The following is a 15,958-nucleotide window of genomic DNA, read 5'->3' on the forward strand; positions in this document are numbered from 1 at the left end:
GGGTACAGATCTCAACCAATTCTGCCAGATCCATCTGCCAGGATGTGTGGGAAGAAATGATGCTGCTTCAGGATATGCAACAGGGAGAGGCTGCAGGTGAACTGGGGAAAGTGCCATCCTCCCTTTCATCAGCCAACATCAAGTGGCCACACACAGAGTGGACAGAGACCTCTGCAAGCGGGATGGGGGCTTGCTGTGAAGGATGCTATCCAGGAGGATACCTGGAGCCAGCAGGTCCTGCTTGATATAGAGCAGCACATGGATATTTCACCAAGCTGTCCTTGGACTATCCAGTTTCAGGTCAGGTGCTGGAGGACAGCTTGCTGAGACCAAGTACCAGTACCACAGTGAGCTTCCTCTCCACCTTTATGAGGCTCTTTCCCAGAACGATGTGACATTTTTTTCCAAAGACTGTTCATTGGCCAAAAATTGCAGTTATAGGTCAGCTAAATTTTACTCAGATTTGTGATGCATTTGTGCTGAAAGCACTGAGGAGCTGGGTTTAAAAAAACATCCCCAAAGTGTTAAAAAAAAAAAAAAAAAAGGTTGAAAGAACTGAGTTTTATGCTTTGACTTTGGAGCATGTAAGCACTGAGCCTCACATGGAGCCTGTCCCAGCACATTCTTGGAAGAGGCATTTCACTGCTGAAAGGGATGCAAGGAGGATGTTTTCACCCTCAGAAAATCTGGCAAGGAGGTGTCTACATGGCAGAGACTGTCAACTAGCAGAGCAAGCAGCAACCTCAAGAGAAGTGGCCACTTACAGGAGTAGATCGCCCACTCCAGTTACTGCTTGTGTACAACCTCCACCTCAGCAAGGAATCACTCTGCCAACAGCCAGCACTCTGATGGCAGTAGCAACAGCCCCCTCCCAGCCCAGAGAGCATCCTTCTGGCAACACCATCAACCTGTGCGAGTCAGCAGGGCCACATGCAGATATGTGAGCCGATCAGGCCTTTTCATTTCCTTCTGGTAACAAGGACCAACTCCAGCTTTGGGCAGAACCACTGACACCGCCTGGGGCAACTCCACAGATGGTGAAAGCACTGCGGACTTCAAAGGAGGCTTTTTGTTTCAGTGCCTTTAAACCTGACATGCTCAGCACCGCGTGCCTCATGACAAGCATAGCACATAGATCATGGCATGGGCTGCAGCTTATGGCAACACTGGATGGAGGGATCTTCATCAGTGAGAAATTCCATGGAGGAAGGGGACAAAGAGGTGTTGGATGATGGGGTGGAGTGAAGAAAAGGGATTGGGGCTATAGGCTGAAGTCAAGAAGAGCAATACGGGGTATCACAGCATGGGCGATGAACTTTGAGCAGCATCAGAGGGGAGAGCAGAAAGCCAAGACATCTGTAAAGGCTTCACACTCAGACCTGGGTGCAACCGTGAAGAGAAATAATGCGGATACCTCCTGCCAAGTGCCAAGTGTTCAACACCATGTGAAAAGCCATGCGATAGGTCACATAGTGGTCTTCATTTCAGTTACCCTGTAGGTTGGATCGGAGGAGCGTGTCCTCACCTTGGACGCCACAGATGCTGGTGTAAAACTGCTCAACTCCCTCTGGCCACCTGCTTTGCAGCTCTAATGGGTGGCCTCAGCAAAGAGCACCCTTCCTCCATCCACCCAGTCTCCATGAACCAGTGCTGCTTTCCATCACCACCATCTTCCCACTGCACCTACAAACAGGACTGCACCATCTGGATACTAAGGGGCCTGACGGTCCGAGAGAGGATCTTGCTGGCAAAACTCTTGCTCCTCTGGCCAGCGCTGCCGCTGCCACCTTGGCAAAGTCACTTGACCATTCCAAGCCACAGTTTCCCCAGAGAAGAATACAGCCGTGTCCTGGGATGGGCCAAGAGCAGTAATGTCCTGAGATAGGAGAGAACTTAGTATTGATTGAGAACTGTGTGGCTTCCAGCCTTATGGATCCAAGGGGATCTCCAGGGAAAACCACCCACTTCAACTCTACTTGTGCCTAACTTTTAGGGGGAAAGAAAAGACAAAATGAGTACCATCCATTTTGTGAATCAGCCATCTCTCAGACTTCCCCTCTGGGCTTGGCTGCCCACTTCCAGACTTTATCCATTGTTTGCTTGGACTCTTGTACAGGAAAAATCACATTAAAGAAAATCCTAGCTGAATCACACACTTCAGAGCAGTTGCAATGGACAATTTGACAAGGACATGGGGATTTAGCATACTTGTAATACGAAAATATCTGATGATAATATGCTACACTTCTGGCTAAAAACATTACCTACTGGCATGGGGGGAATTTAAACCGTAATACTAGCTACTATAATGCAGGCCTGAAACTCCATGCAAATATTAACCTGATCCAACAGCTACAAAGCTCTGTTTATCCTAGTAATTAATTCTCTCTTATGTTTAGTGATACAATTAGAGAAACACTGCCATTCTGATGGGCTTGTTTCCACCAGTGCCTTTTACTATATTTACATCCCCACAATGGGCTTGGTCTTACAGAAAAGGGTGAAATTGCATTTATGGAGACAATGCCACATGCATACCCAAAGCATTTTATAGATGTAAAGTTGGGCTCCAAATTGCACATTTATTGTTTGAGCACACAATGAGCTCGGATTAAATATTGACTAAAGCCAGCCTAACACCCAAAATAATGAAGATGAGCACAATAGTGTGATTTACTCCCAGCCACTAGAGAAATACACATCTGTAACATATAACATGCCCTTCCCACAGATATACTCTTTGTATTCTAGCTAGCCTCAGGCAGGAAAATTTCGTTCTCATAAATTATGGATTTTCTTTCCCAACTGCCAACACATTCATATTACCAGTTGCAAAGGAAACAAATACAATAACAAAAACCCAGTGCCACATCCCTGATACAGTGATGAGCAGGTGACTGGCTCCTCGTATCCTCAAAGTTGAGGCAGGAAAATGGAAGATAAACATGGCTAAAATCAGAGAATCCTTTCCCTTTTGTCCCCCAAGACATGGGAGCCAGCAAGGAGGTGTGGGCATGGCAGGTATCTTTTTGGAAAGAACTCCCAGCCCTAGCTGTGCTTGGAAAACTATCTGTCCTTCTCACGCCTTCCTCCTCCCCAGACTTGTAGAAGAAATTCAGGCAGACACAGATGCTAATATAACAATTACAATAATAACACAGTGCTGAACGGGGGCAACACACACCCATCACAGCAGCTTGACCTCTAAATCCTCTAATACGGTACTGCTTCATTCAGGATTAAAAGAAATTGTAACCTAGTAGAGACAAAAAGACACGGGAGGCAAGGCAGGCTCTCACTCGGCAGTGAAGCCCCACTCCAGTCCAGATGCAGTCATATCACTTCAGCTTCTCTGTACCATCTCCATGACAACCATGTAATTTGAATGCAATAACCACTGTCGAATTGATCTTTAAATGTAGCTTTGTTATAAAACATAATACTGAGTGTGTCTGGCTCAGGATAAAGAAAAGTAGCCCACTTCCAATGAGGACTGTGATTTAAGAGCCCTCCTTTAATTTTTAGCTGCTGAACAGTCTTGCTCTTTCAATAATTGCATGGATGAACAGATTTTAAAATCAGTAACAGCAAACACCATTTGTGTGTGTGTGTGTGTACGGCATGCTGTAGTATAAATGACACACCACACTGAGAGCTGGAAAAATGTGTCAATGTATATTCAGAGAATGGGCATCTTTCCACATGCATGCATAGGCACACACACACACACACACACACACATACACACACACGTATCAGGAAGATTCAATCTCTAGCAACTGAAGCATACAGCTGCTGCATCAAATAATCGTAATAAGAATCCAAACGGTATAACTAAGCAAAATATGATGGAGGATCAATGTACCGCATGACAATGAGAGCAGGGGAGCTCGCATTTGCACTTACCCAAGCAATGAGCTGTTTATTTTTTGGTCCCTTCACAAATGCAGCTCCCTTTTCTCTTCAACAATCCATGCAAAATAATCTGCAGTCCCACCGACGGAGGAGTGGCCCCGTCCCTCCCCCTCCACTGCCTTCCTAGACCTCCCCGTTATTGGCTTCCTTCTCCCTTCCCTCCTGCTCTGCCTCGCTCTTGCTGGCGATGGTTACACCTCCCAGCCTTCCCCCAAGGTGTCAAGAGACTGCTGGGGATCCAGCAAAGGCAGGGTGGGAGGGGACGCGGAGAGGAGGCGGCGGCAGAGAATGATGGTGAATAGACCCAGTGAAAGGATGCAATAAAGCCCTTGCTAGCAAAGCCCCTTGAGGAGTACAGGCAGGAGCAGACCTGGCACTTGCCTGGGAGGCTCCACTCCTGCTCTGGCTGCACGGAAGCTGCCAACAATATCCCCCAGGGTGCTGGGGCTCGTTGCCCCACACACACTTGCAAAGCTCTGGGGGACAGCTCTGCCTCCTGCCACCAAATTGTTGCTTTTTCAAGCTGAGACTGGCTTGAAGTTTTGGGTTGAAAGGCTGCCAAATACTTACACCATTGTTAACAACTGACACGCTTCCGTACGCACACGTACAGCACTGGAAATACCTCAAGGACCCACCCTGGTTCAGACCCCAGCACTGCAGGTCAGCTTGCTCTGTGCCTCTGGGCACTCCCACCTGCTGCAACCCCATCTCATTGCATCACATCACATCCCACCCCCCACGACCAAAGCTGCAGCAGTGCTGCCCATGTGCCTGCTTGCCCAGCTGGCTCCAGAGTCACCTCCACCATGCTGGGCTGGACCACGCGCCTGCTTACCATCACTGGGACCTTCCTTGGCAAGCCTGATGCATCTCACTCCTGACAGGTCTTGGATGCAAAGGCAACAGTTTTGTCTGTCTAAAGACTAGCACAGGCATCTGGCTGACTGAGACGGCTGGAGACACGGTAGAGGGTGGAGATGCACAGGGACACAAAACCTTCCCTGTTTTAGGGCCTGTCTTACTTGCAGATACAACGTTGTAGGGAAAACACTACCTCTTGGCCATTTGGTGGCTATAATGCAACAGGGGTTTCTATGGGCGCGCAGGTGAGAGGTGGTGGGTGCTCTTTGGTTCAAGTTGCCCAGCTGTTGCCCAGATGGAGCACAAGCCTGCAGTTCCTCAGCCTGAGGAGCCATGGCAGTGCCCAGCTGCCAGGATCCTTCACCTGGAGCTGGCCCACACCTCTGCACTGGGATCACCCACATCTTGACAACCCACACGACCCAGGATGCTCACCCATTTGCCTGACTGCTTCACAGGGATGCATGCTGCCTGTCTGCCCTCTGCCTTGTGTCTCATGGTGCCCAGAGCACCACTTGCATGCACTGTCCTCCCTTCTGACAGCCCACAGGGGACCGTGGGATCCCTCAGCAGCACACAGAGGGAGCAGTCCCAAGCTGGACCTTTAGGCCGAGGAAGAAGGGTTTGGTGGCTGCCCCAGACGCATGTTCCAAGACAGACAATGGCTTCCTGATTGCTTGGAGAAACCCTCTCCCTAGACTTCTGTGCCTCTTTGAAAGCTTGTTCCAGAGGATGCACACTGCTGAGTGAGCAGACAAATCCCCAATACCTCAAATTAAAAACATCATTACAATGTATAGCCGTACATCCAAACACTGAAGTACAGCCATTAGATTAAATAATGTCCTAGAGTAGCTCAGCAGAACACGTCCGTATATTCTTCCAGAAGGGATACCCCACAGCACAGCACACGGGGTTGTTTGCCAGGGATAGTATTGGTAATGAACCATGTAATGAGCCACCCTGCAGCTATACTCAGGAGTTATCCAACAAACCCAAGTGTGAATGAAGGTTACTGTGCTGGAGAGACATGAAATGGATCTTGTGGCCAGGGACAAGGGCAGTAAGCAGCCGGACAAATCCAAGTGTGGGACTGCTAGCCTCTCTCAGGGTTCCTTCATCCAAGAGACAGGATCCGCATTACACCATCACAAAAGTCTGTCCTACTCCTCTCTCTGATCAATTCTAATGTATTTGTAATCAACCAATTACCAGGTTAGGGTGCTTTAACAACAACAGAACAAAAAAAAAAAAAAAAAAGCACAATCAATATTCATCAGTCCATTGTACTGTTCAGGTCTGAAGGCAAGTAACAAAATCCAATTTCTGCACAGCCAGCCCTAGGAAGTGACATTTTGCAGCGTGAGAAAATGAGGTTCTAGTTTCTAAGAATACATCCACTAGTGGGTTCCGAATAACTGGGTTATCAATCATTCTGCTTCTGGGAATGAGCAGATCAACAGCTGGATTCAGAGAAAAACCTCCTGTCATCCCTCAAGCAGGGTGGTGTGCTTGTCCTTAACATTTATGAGACACTCCTAACAGTAACAGTACTAAGATTTTCCCTGGATTGCTGGTAGATTGGTGTTAGATGCCTTGCACATGTCATAATGTTGTTTTTTTTTTTTTTTAATTAAGAAATCTCCTAAACTATTACAATTTTGGGCATGCTGTTTAATGCTGGGATGTGCGTGTGAGTGTGCAGATGCCGTTTGCCACCTGTGACATGAGTTCTGTGGGGAAGCAGGAGCAACATAGGGAGAGGCCACCTTTCTTCCACACTGACATCAAGGGGGGCACCCCCCAAGCAAATGAAAGCACACATCTGGGGGTCTTCCGGGCACCACACCTAAACTCTGCAGACCTCATGACAGGCACGAAAGTTAACAGGAGCTACACTGTACAGACCATGGAAACACCCCAGCTAGGCTGATGGGAGAGGCAGATCCCTGGAAAAAGATGGGAGCTTGTGGTCCTGAGATTGTTCATGGCCAGGTACCCCTGTGGAATCCACTGATAAACCTGAGGTCCAAAGTTGCTGCAAGGCTGGCTGCCATGCAGCCCCAGCTCTGCTCCTGCATTGCTCCAAGTGGAGAAGCCAGGACCATTTACCCTACAACACCACAAGGTTTATAAACCTCACCTGACAATTTTAAAAGTCTCTTAACTGCAGCTTAATGCCTAAGTTTGAAATGCTCCATCCCCATAACAAGTGGGTTTCCAACCATGCCCACCATGATCTCCAGTGCTCTCTGGAAGTCCCAAGATGAAACTGCACAGCATGAATCTCTTGTGCGAGGATTAGTCACCCCTCTCACTCAGGCAAAAGAAATCTTGATGGGCTCCGGAGGTTTTTGATCCCCTGCCCCTTGTAGGCATTTCTGCCTGGGAAATCCCAGCCTGGAATATGGGAGACATCATCCTTGGCATTTCAGGTTTTGGCAAAAGGCAAGACTGATGCTGCTGGATGATCACTCTGTTCACTCTCCATCTTCATGCATATCATGAGTCACCATCTTCCCTCTGCTCGTGGGGGTTCCTGAATGTATGAATTTGCATTTGTCTTCCTGAGAGCCCATCATTGACGTAAAATCAGCTCCCCAAGCAGACACGACCACTCTCAGCATCTGACTTGTCCTGATTTTACTAACTTTTCTTGTATGAAAACTGTATCCTCAGCAACTGATTTGAGCAAACTCTGGGAGGTCCAGTAGGGAGCCTGCTGTTCTTCTGGCTACAAGGGATCTGCAGTGTCTCTTCCATATTTTGTCATATTCCAGTGCAGTGAGTCTCCCCCTCTCTGCTATTCACCATCTCACCTAAACAAACGTCATCCTACTTTGTCTGCCTAACCTGTCCCCAGGTTATATATGATATATATGAAATATATACATGAATATCAACATGAAAGATATACGTGAAATATCAACACCCTAAAAGGATTTCGCTCCCATGTCTTATGAAAATGTTCAATGTAGTTTTTCTAGTCCTAAATTTGTACAAGCATTTCTGTTTACCAGGTGCCATTTAACATGGTGCCTGGTTACTACTGGAACAAGAAGTTTTCCATTATCTCTATAAGATACAAACCCATCAGAGTGCTTTTCTCCAGAGCTATGGATCTTTGGCTGGACACTTTTTATGCACTATCAGATCAGACTCTTTTAGCACCTTGATCTAAAAATGACACACAACATTTATTTTATTCCTGACATGTATGTGTATAAATACAGCACACTTTCTTATAGTCCTTAATGCTGGTAAACATAATTTTTATTGACTGGTCTTTCAAAGTAGCCTTCCAGGTTTCTGCATTATGTAACAGTTAATTCATAGCTTTTGTTACCAAATCCCTTCTTTTTCTAGTTGTCTTTTTCACTACTGTTATTATTTCTGCTTTTCTCTTCCTTAACAATGATAGATCCTTAGCTAAGAGTATGTTTGATGATTGCAAAATAGTGTGCATGCTGTGGAAGACACAGCGCCTATCAAAGTTTTCTTAAACAACCCTCATGTATAACACACGTTTTGTCTCAGTTTTTCCTCCAAATATTTCATGCTTGTAATTGTTCTCAGCTTAGGAAAATTGACCACTTTAAAGTGCCTTGCATATATATCATCAATTTAGGATTACATTCTACTTGTTAGCAAGTGCAATTAGTTCATTTAAGCAACCACTAATTCTGAGTTCAGTAATCAATTCACCTTTATCTGTCAGACTGAGGTCTGATACAGAATTACACCAAATTCACTGCAATACCTTTGGTAACAGAATATTATCATCCATCATTTTTAGAAACTCTGGGGCTGTGTTACCGGCAGCAGCATGAGTCCTTCAGCATCTATCCCTAAGACTGAAAAGCTGTTCTGGGAACATGGATTTTCTTTCACTTTGTTATGAAGCTGTACAGGGAAGCTATTTGTCAAGCCCCCTAGTTCAGCCTGGTAATCTGCAAGGACACTTCCATGCTGGGGAAGATCAGCTTGAGCCTGAACGGAGGAGCAGCCCTTGGCCATACGTTAGGACAAGCATGGGGACAATGTCCCAGGACAGGCTGAGGACTTGGAGGCAGAAAGGCTATGATGCTGTTATCAATCCACTCGCTTCACCCAAGGAAACGTCACTCCCAGAGGTGCCCACAGCTCCACCAGTGCCGGCTGGGATGTCCCTAAGGCACTGTGTCACACGAGTGCCACCCCAAGGAGGCAAAGCTCTGCTGCGTCCCCAGTGAGCCCTGCAGAGCAGCACCTCCCCAGCTTGCTGGGATCTCCAGCGGGCTCTCCACCAGCTGCACGCCAGGTGTGACAGGCAGAGCATGGCCTTCTCTGGACACTGCTCGGCTCTTGGATTCCTATGAAGGTCTCATCTCCAGCTCTCTGTCCTGTCACCCCTACATGATTTGGGTATCCTATGATTCAGGCCTCTATCAATGTGTCTCAACACTGCCTAGGATATCCTGTTTATTTTTGGAAATGAGAATTTCTGATGTTCGTCTGTTGCCCAGGCATGTGGCATTGATGCATAGGACAACTGCACAACCTCCTTTTTACCCACTTCTCCACATTTCATGCTCAGATGGCAGTAAGGGTACTACTGATAACTTTGTTCATACAGAACTTATCGTTGACTGTGATGGCCAAATCTGACTCATGGTTCGGAGCAGTCACTCTCCTTCTTTAACCACAGGCATGTGCCAGGTCCACCTCTGCTAGGGGCTTCTGCAAGCCCCAGCACCCTGAATGCTGTGTTTGTCTCCAGAGCTTCCTCACAGCCTGTCGCTGCAGACTCTGTATCCTGCTTCATGCATGAAACAGCCCCCCCGATCAGGCAGTGTACCCAGAGACAGACATGCTCCGGCTGGGTCATCTGGACTTGCTGTGAGCTGCCCGGGACCCAGCGCTGGCTGCTCGGCATGCATGACTACAGTGCAGGGAGGAGCCTGGGGAGCAGCAGCTGCAAAGAGATGTAATTTATGCATCCTCACATCAGTCAGGTTGTGTAGGGTCCTAACATCTCTGGGAGGTTTTCTCTTGCCAAACTGCAGCAATTTCACCTCACCCAGCCTGGGCCCTTGCTCCGTTTGAGATGTCTCACATGCTGGGCTGACAGCCCTGCACGTGGCATGGCAGCACATATTTGAAGAGGGTTTTGCTCAGAGCTTATACTTGACCGGGGCTTGGACACAGCCTGAAGCTGGGAGAAGGGCATATGGAGTTATTATGCTGCCTGTGTGCAGGCTCTGGAGCACTGATGAGAAGGGACAGAGGATGAAGAATTTGCTGTTGCCTGAGACAATCCAAGGCACGAAAACAGAGAATGCTTCAGTGGTAAGAGGGAAGAGAGCCCTGGCCCTGGCTTTTCCAGGTCAAGGACTACTCAGCCAGTAGGATTAGGTATAGTGACCAAAGATGCTGAAAATTTTGGCCAAGCTAAGCTACACTGCCCATGTACCAGGGAGCATGGCCTCTCTAACCGTAGATGTTGGCCTGGTCATCACACTCCCCTTTAAGGCACATTGCCAGTCTGGATCCAACCTACAGGCCACAGTCAGGTGCTCTGGCTCTGATTTTTCAAAGGCTTTGGATAGGGGAAGGGGGATTAAAGACAAATTTTGAAATTATAAATGTGATTTGTATTATATTGTCTATAGCTATAGGTTTTCAGATGATGACAAGGGACATTTAAATGATCTGATGTTTCATTTAAGCTCCAGAGTTAGGGCCTGGCTGGGAGACACGGGGAACAGAAGCACAGAGGGCAGGGGGCTCCCATGTCTGGGGAGGTGTTGGGTTGCACTGAGACAACTGGCAATGATGCAGCCTGCAGCTACACAAACCTCTACAAGGAAGACCTAGCATCTTCTCTGCTCGGAGTGTTCCTGGGTTGCTAAAAGTGGATTCAATGAGAGAGACATTTTGGGCTGCTGATGGAGAGATGACACAGATGCCAATGAATTACCATTAGCTATGTGTGCCCTTAGGACTATTGTAGCTGTAGCATTTAATCTTTTGAAATGACCACTGGGACAGGGAGGACGAAACTGAATGGCTGAAGCCATTACGGACACCTAACAGCACTGTAGCTAATGGCACTGGAAGGGGCAAAGAACAAATTATTCAGTGGCTGGTCTGAGAGACTAAACCAGAATTATTTCTGATAAAGCAATTAGTTATAGCCCAGAGTTTCATCTCTTTTGAGCTAGAAGTAAGAGGAAGATAGTGATCCACAAGTAGGGAGATGAAGACTGGTTGAACAGTTTAGGAAAAAAAATCAATTTCAGTAAACTATCAGAACAAGACTATTTGCAACGGAGAGCTACAATTGTATCCTTTATGACACAATTTTCCCCCTTGCTGACAAAACATGTTTCATTTGCAAAGAAACGTTGCTTTAATTTTTGTTTTCATTCATTTCACTTCCAGATATATTGCTTACATTCTAGCAAAGCTGAATTTATGTGAGGCATCGGGAAGGGACAATTCACTGTATGGGGACTGGGAAGGAAGCTGAGCTAGGTCTGGAAAGGCTCTTACTGTCCCTCATGCATTAACACATCTGCTGCTCCCATCACTGACAGCATCAAGGGCACAGCCATAATCAGGCTTCCTTTCTCCATCCTTCCAGCCATTTATAGATGATCTCACCAGGGCTCACATTTTTCAAAAATCTCGATCGCAGGACACATTCCCATAGAGCTGGCATCCCTGAAGCTACTCCCCACCATGAGCACATGTCTGTAGCACAGAGGATGGGAACTGTGTTTTCAATGGGAGAGTTTATCGTTCCTCAGCCACAGGTTGGATTGGGACTGCGATGCAGTTAAGTAGTTCCCCAGCCTGCACCACCATTTAACTCAATTTCCATTCCTAAACCACTGCTGACGTCTGTCTAAATCATCATTATCTCTACAACCATGCTGAGTGTTAGCTTTTGCTGAGTATGGCGTGGAAGATTTGAAGCTTTTGAAAGGATGTTGAGCTTAAAGAAGCTGCTGCTCCAAGTGGCTCTGGGTGTTTGTTGCATTTCACTGGCTGTTTTTTCCCAGTGCGCACACAAGCACACACCCCCCATGCACATGCACTCTCTTTCATGTGAGTTGCCTAAGTGAATACTTGCTGTCAGATCTTCCAAGCCACAGCACATTTTTAATCAGTCAGATAATTCAATCATTCATTTCAGACCTGCTCTGCACAGCTGTCATTTTCAAGCATCAAAGCTTCTCTGTCAAAAATCACACAGGCTGGGGATTCATTCAGGCATCACTGTTTCAAAATGCTGGGGGGGAGGGGGGGAGTGGAGGGGGTGCAGAGGAAAAGAACTAACAGAATAGTTTAAATAAACTGATTATAAAAACTTCCAAAGCTACCAAAGAACCATCCTCAGCAGAGAACACTGACATGGCACGGTTACGACCCAGGCTTCTGCACAATTTGTAAAATTTTTGCAAACATCACTCCTGAAGTGTAGAGTGAGGAGAAGCAGGGGGGTGTCAGATGAAGCTTCCTGCCTGAGATGCTCAAAGCCACCGAATGGGATTTGGATGTCTGGTTCTCATTAAAATTAATGGAAATTGGGTGCCCAGATCTACAGGCAGCTTTCAAAAGCTTCGTCTCCATTTATAATTAATGTTCCCAACAGAGTGACTAAATATTTATACAACAGGTCATGTTATATGCAAAATAGAAGAGGTGCCTATTAGTATATCAGGGACCAAGCGGATGAAAATCTGATAGTTCAGTCTGCATTGTCCATTGTTTAAAGCTCTTCTACTTGCAAATCTCCAGCAGCTCCCACTAGGTGAGCAGCTGGAGTGGTATCTCCAGCAGCGATGATGTTCTCAGGGTACAATACAGCAAATTAAAATGACAGTTTTAGAGCTTTCCTGAGTTTTTTTCCTCTCCCGCCCCACACCTCTGACTTCCTTCAGCAACCTCAGTTTCCAGTATGAAGAACACACAGTATCACTTTAGGAGGAGAGCAGTGAAGCTTAATTCATGAACACTCCTCTGCCTTGGTCAAAGATGTTTTAGATGGCAGATGCCAAGTAAAATACTGACACTAACCTACCTCCAGACATTAGCAAAGCCATGGCTGGATCTGTACAATTGCATTTGCTCTGTAGCAAAGAGTAACTCAGTGCACAAAGCTGGTGGGTTGAACCCTGAGAGTGTCCGAGTCTATGATCTGTGGGTGAAAGTCTGGCACTCCTGCAGAGGAAGTCCAAAGCAACCAAGTCCTGTCCTGGTTTGTCTGTGCCTTGGGGGAATCCCTTCCTTGGCTGGGCCACACTAATCCAGAGAGGGTGTCCACAGAAACTTGAGTCCTGTGTACCAGGTAGCCTTGGGTTCCCACCCAGAAGAGCTCCCAAGCTTGGCTTTACACAGCCAGTTGGGGTGGGCTTGACTGTAGTATTTACAATGCTTTAATGGAGGAGATCCACCTCCTTTAACCTTTGAGAATTTGCCTTTTAATATATTTCTTCCATGTCTCATCGAAAGCCACCAGACAGAGAAGCTCTGCTGGCTCAGGGAATATGGAGTCCCCTGCAGTGTCCTCCCATGCTTTGGCATCTCAAGGTTTGTCAAGCCCAGATGAACATACTGAGTGGTACCTCAGAGCTCATGTGGGATTCCTCTGTAGGTCCCCAACTTCTAGGATGCAAGCTATAGCTCCAGCTTCCTTGAAAGGACGCAAAGCTCAGCTGAAAGATGAGTGGTCTGGTCTTGTGTCCATGGTCAAATCCCCTCTGTTATAAAGGTGTATCTTGTGCTCCTAGCCACTAGCTTCTTGTCAGCTTGCTCTTCTTCGCTCCTACAATAGAAATCACCAGTAGCTAATGTTGCCTTTCTATGTGACCTTGGATGCATTACACAGATCTTTCTTTCATTCTCCTGACCACCACAATATGGGCTGTGATTAGTGTCAAGGTTGGCTTAACACAGGTGTAGAAAGCTGCATGCAGTCACTCAAAAGGTGAAACTGAATGTGAGCTACAGCCACATCACCTGAACCTCACAACCCTTCGGGCAGTGCAAAGGGGAAAGAAGGCATCGTTCCTCTCTAACACCAGGGCCAGTCTGCTTGGCGTGGGACATTTGCTGCTCTGAGACTTTGATCCCAATTAAAACAATCGGCTTTGCAAGACAAAAATTCGAATTCAAGACTTAGAGCTGTTGTCCCCAGACAAGATGTCAGAAGAGCATCAAAGACACATCAAGAATAAAACAGCTTAATTTTCCTTGTGAATACCTGTCTGCTTATTTTTTAATTAAACAACAGCTGGGTGTAGACTTGTGAGACAGCAGAGGGATCCCAAGACAGAGGAGATTAGGCAACCTATGTAATGCAGGGATGTAAACCCTTCCTACCATTGCCAGTGTGGCAGCTGATGCTGGCAGAACACTCTCCATCACTGAACTCATCACTACAACAAGCTTCTGAAAAGGGTCTCTTAGCTTTCGAGCATTTAATCCCAGAATCAATTATGTACCCCAATTCACAGTCAACTCCCCACCTTGTAAAAGAGATAGTGGTCATGGGCAGGGATTTTAGGAGCAGGTTGGAGAAGCCTCTGCTGGCAGCAGCCTACATAAAACTGGTTCCATCTTCAGGCATGAGCGTGGACGAGGCCACCTCTCAAAATCTATCACTTGTTGATATACATGTCAGTGAAAGTCTGAAACTCTATGTCTTCTTACCACACAGACCCAGGAACAAGGTAAGCTTCCCCATGTGGAGATCCCTCAGGGCTCGGCCACGCAGGGAGGGCTGTGAACCCTTGCTGCCAAGGAGCCAAGCCTGCACGCTTCTGATGTCTGTGGTTACAAAGGAAAGACTGGGACTGAGGAGCTGTACTGCTCAGCCCCAGTAATGCACCTTCTCAGACACTGAGCCACTGACCCAACCATCACCCTAAGCCACAGATGCGCCCCCCCCCCCCTTGCCACCGAGGACCGCCATGCTGGACACCATGTGGGGAATACAACTGTGCTCCCAAAGAGAGCGGTGCAGGTTGCTGCACTGTCAGACTGCCCTAGATTGGAGCAAATAAGCTCATTCCTAAAGGAAGATAATTGTTCTATTTTAAAACTAAGTGGTTCAAGGAGAAAAATGCAGGCAAGAGGGCCTGATGCTCTGAGCTTGGGGTGGGAAACAGGAGGTGTGCAGGGCAGAGCAACTAACTGCACAGCTGCTTTGCTGGATAGTTAAAGTGCTGGATGAAAAACAGGAGTCAGGCTGCTACTGTGTCTGCAGCCCAGCCAAATCGGTGCTGCTGGAGACAGCAGAGACCTTGGCAGGAGAAGGGGGTGCCCCTCCTCAGGGTACAAAGCTTCAAGGCTGGGCACCCTTAAAAACCAGAGGGGAAAAGCTGCTGGTGGAACAAAGAGGCTCTGTCACCTCTTGCCTGTCCTCCCTCCCCTCGCAAGTTCAGGTTTTGTGGCCATAAAGTAGATCCCTAGAGCCCTTTGGGTCAGCCCATCAAGCCAGTGCCACTCCACAGGCTGGGCAGAGAGCTGGTGGTGTACAGCCCAGCCATGCAGAGAGGCAGCCCCCACCACAGGGATGGTTTGCAAGGAAGCTTCTCTGGGGAAAATAGCTGCTGCTTTGGCAAACTGTCTCCCAGAGCAAAGACCAACAAACTAGAGCAGACAACAACAGAGTCATTAATAAGGCCAAGCCTGGCATCTTCCCGGACCCCCCCCACCACTGTGATCAGTGATTTCACCAAGCAAGCACAGAAGAGGCCTCTTCAGCAGAGTTTTGTCTTTGCTGCTTAAAATTCAATAGCTCCACTTCCCAAGTGGGCAGGAAAGAAACAGTTTTTGTACGTTAACAGCCTGCCCCCCTCGTCCCCATTTGTATGGAGGAAGCTCCCTGGTTTGAACTTGGCAGACATGCCCCTGGCCTGCAAGGGAAGGACACCAGGAGGCTGGAAGGATGTGTCAGCAGCTCCCTAGCCCTGCTGGACCACCGCAGCCCCAGCCCTGGCAGAAACAGGTCCATTTGAACATCCTTCAGCTGGAGGTCAGACAGATGCACTAGGTGCTCCAGCAGCCTGGGTCCCACCAGGGATGCCAGTGAACAGCTCCCCCCGAGGTGGGCACCCTTGCTGACTCTCCCTGTGTCCTTTCTGCTCAGGCTCAGGGACAGAGCTGTACCACTGGCAGGGTCCGACGT

General features: G+C 47.6%; 1 protein-coding gene across 5 annotated transcripts in view; it reads right to left on the minus strand.

Moving 5' to 3' along the window:
• PSD2 (pleckstrin and Sec7 domain containing 2) overlaps positions 1–15,958 on the minus strand; it is a gene marked incomplete at its 3' end in the record, with an annotated part of 84,655 nt that overhangs the window by 55,829 nt on the left and 12,868 nt on the right. The window contains exon 1 of one of the 5 annotated variants that reach the window (XM_080399325.1): positions 3,907–14,716. The exons of the other annotated variants lie outside the window; for them this stretch is intronic. Of the gene's footprint in view, positions 1–3,906; positions 14,717–15,958 lie in introns of those variants that run through there. 5 annotated transcript variants of the gene reach the window in all.

The sequence above is a fragment of the Falco punctatus genome (genome assembly GCF_963210335.1).
Source record: "Falco punctatus genome assembly, chromosome: 8".
NCBI classification, from domain to species: Eukaryota; Metazoa; Chordata; class Aves; order Falconiformes; family Falconidae; genus Falco; species Falco punctatus.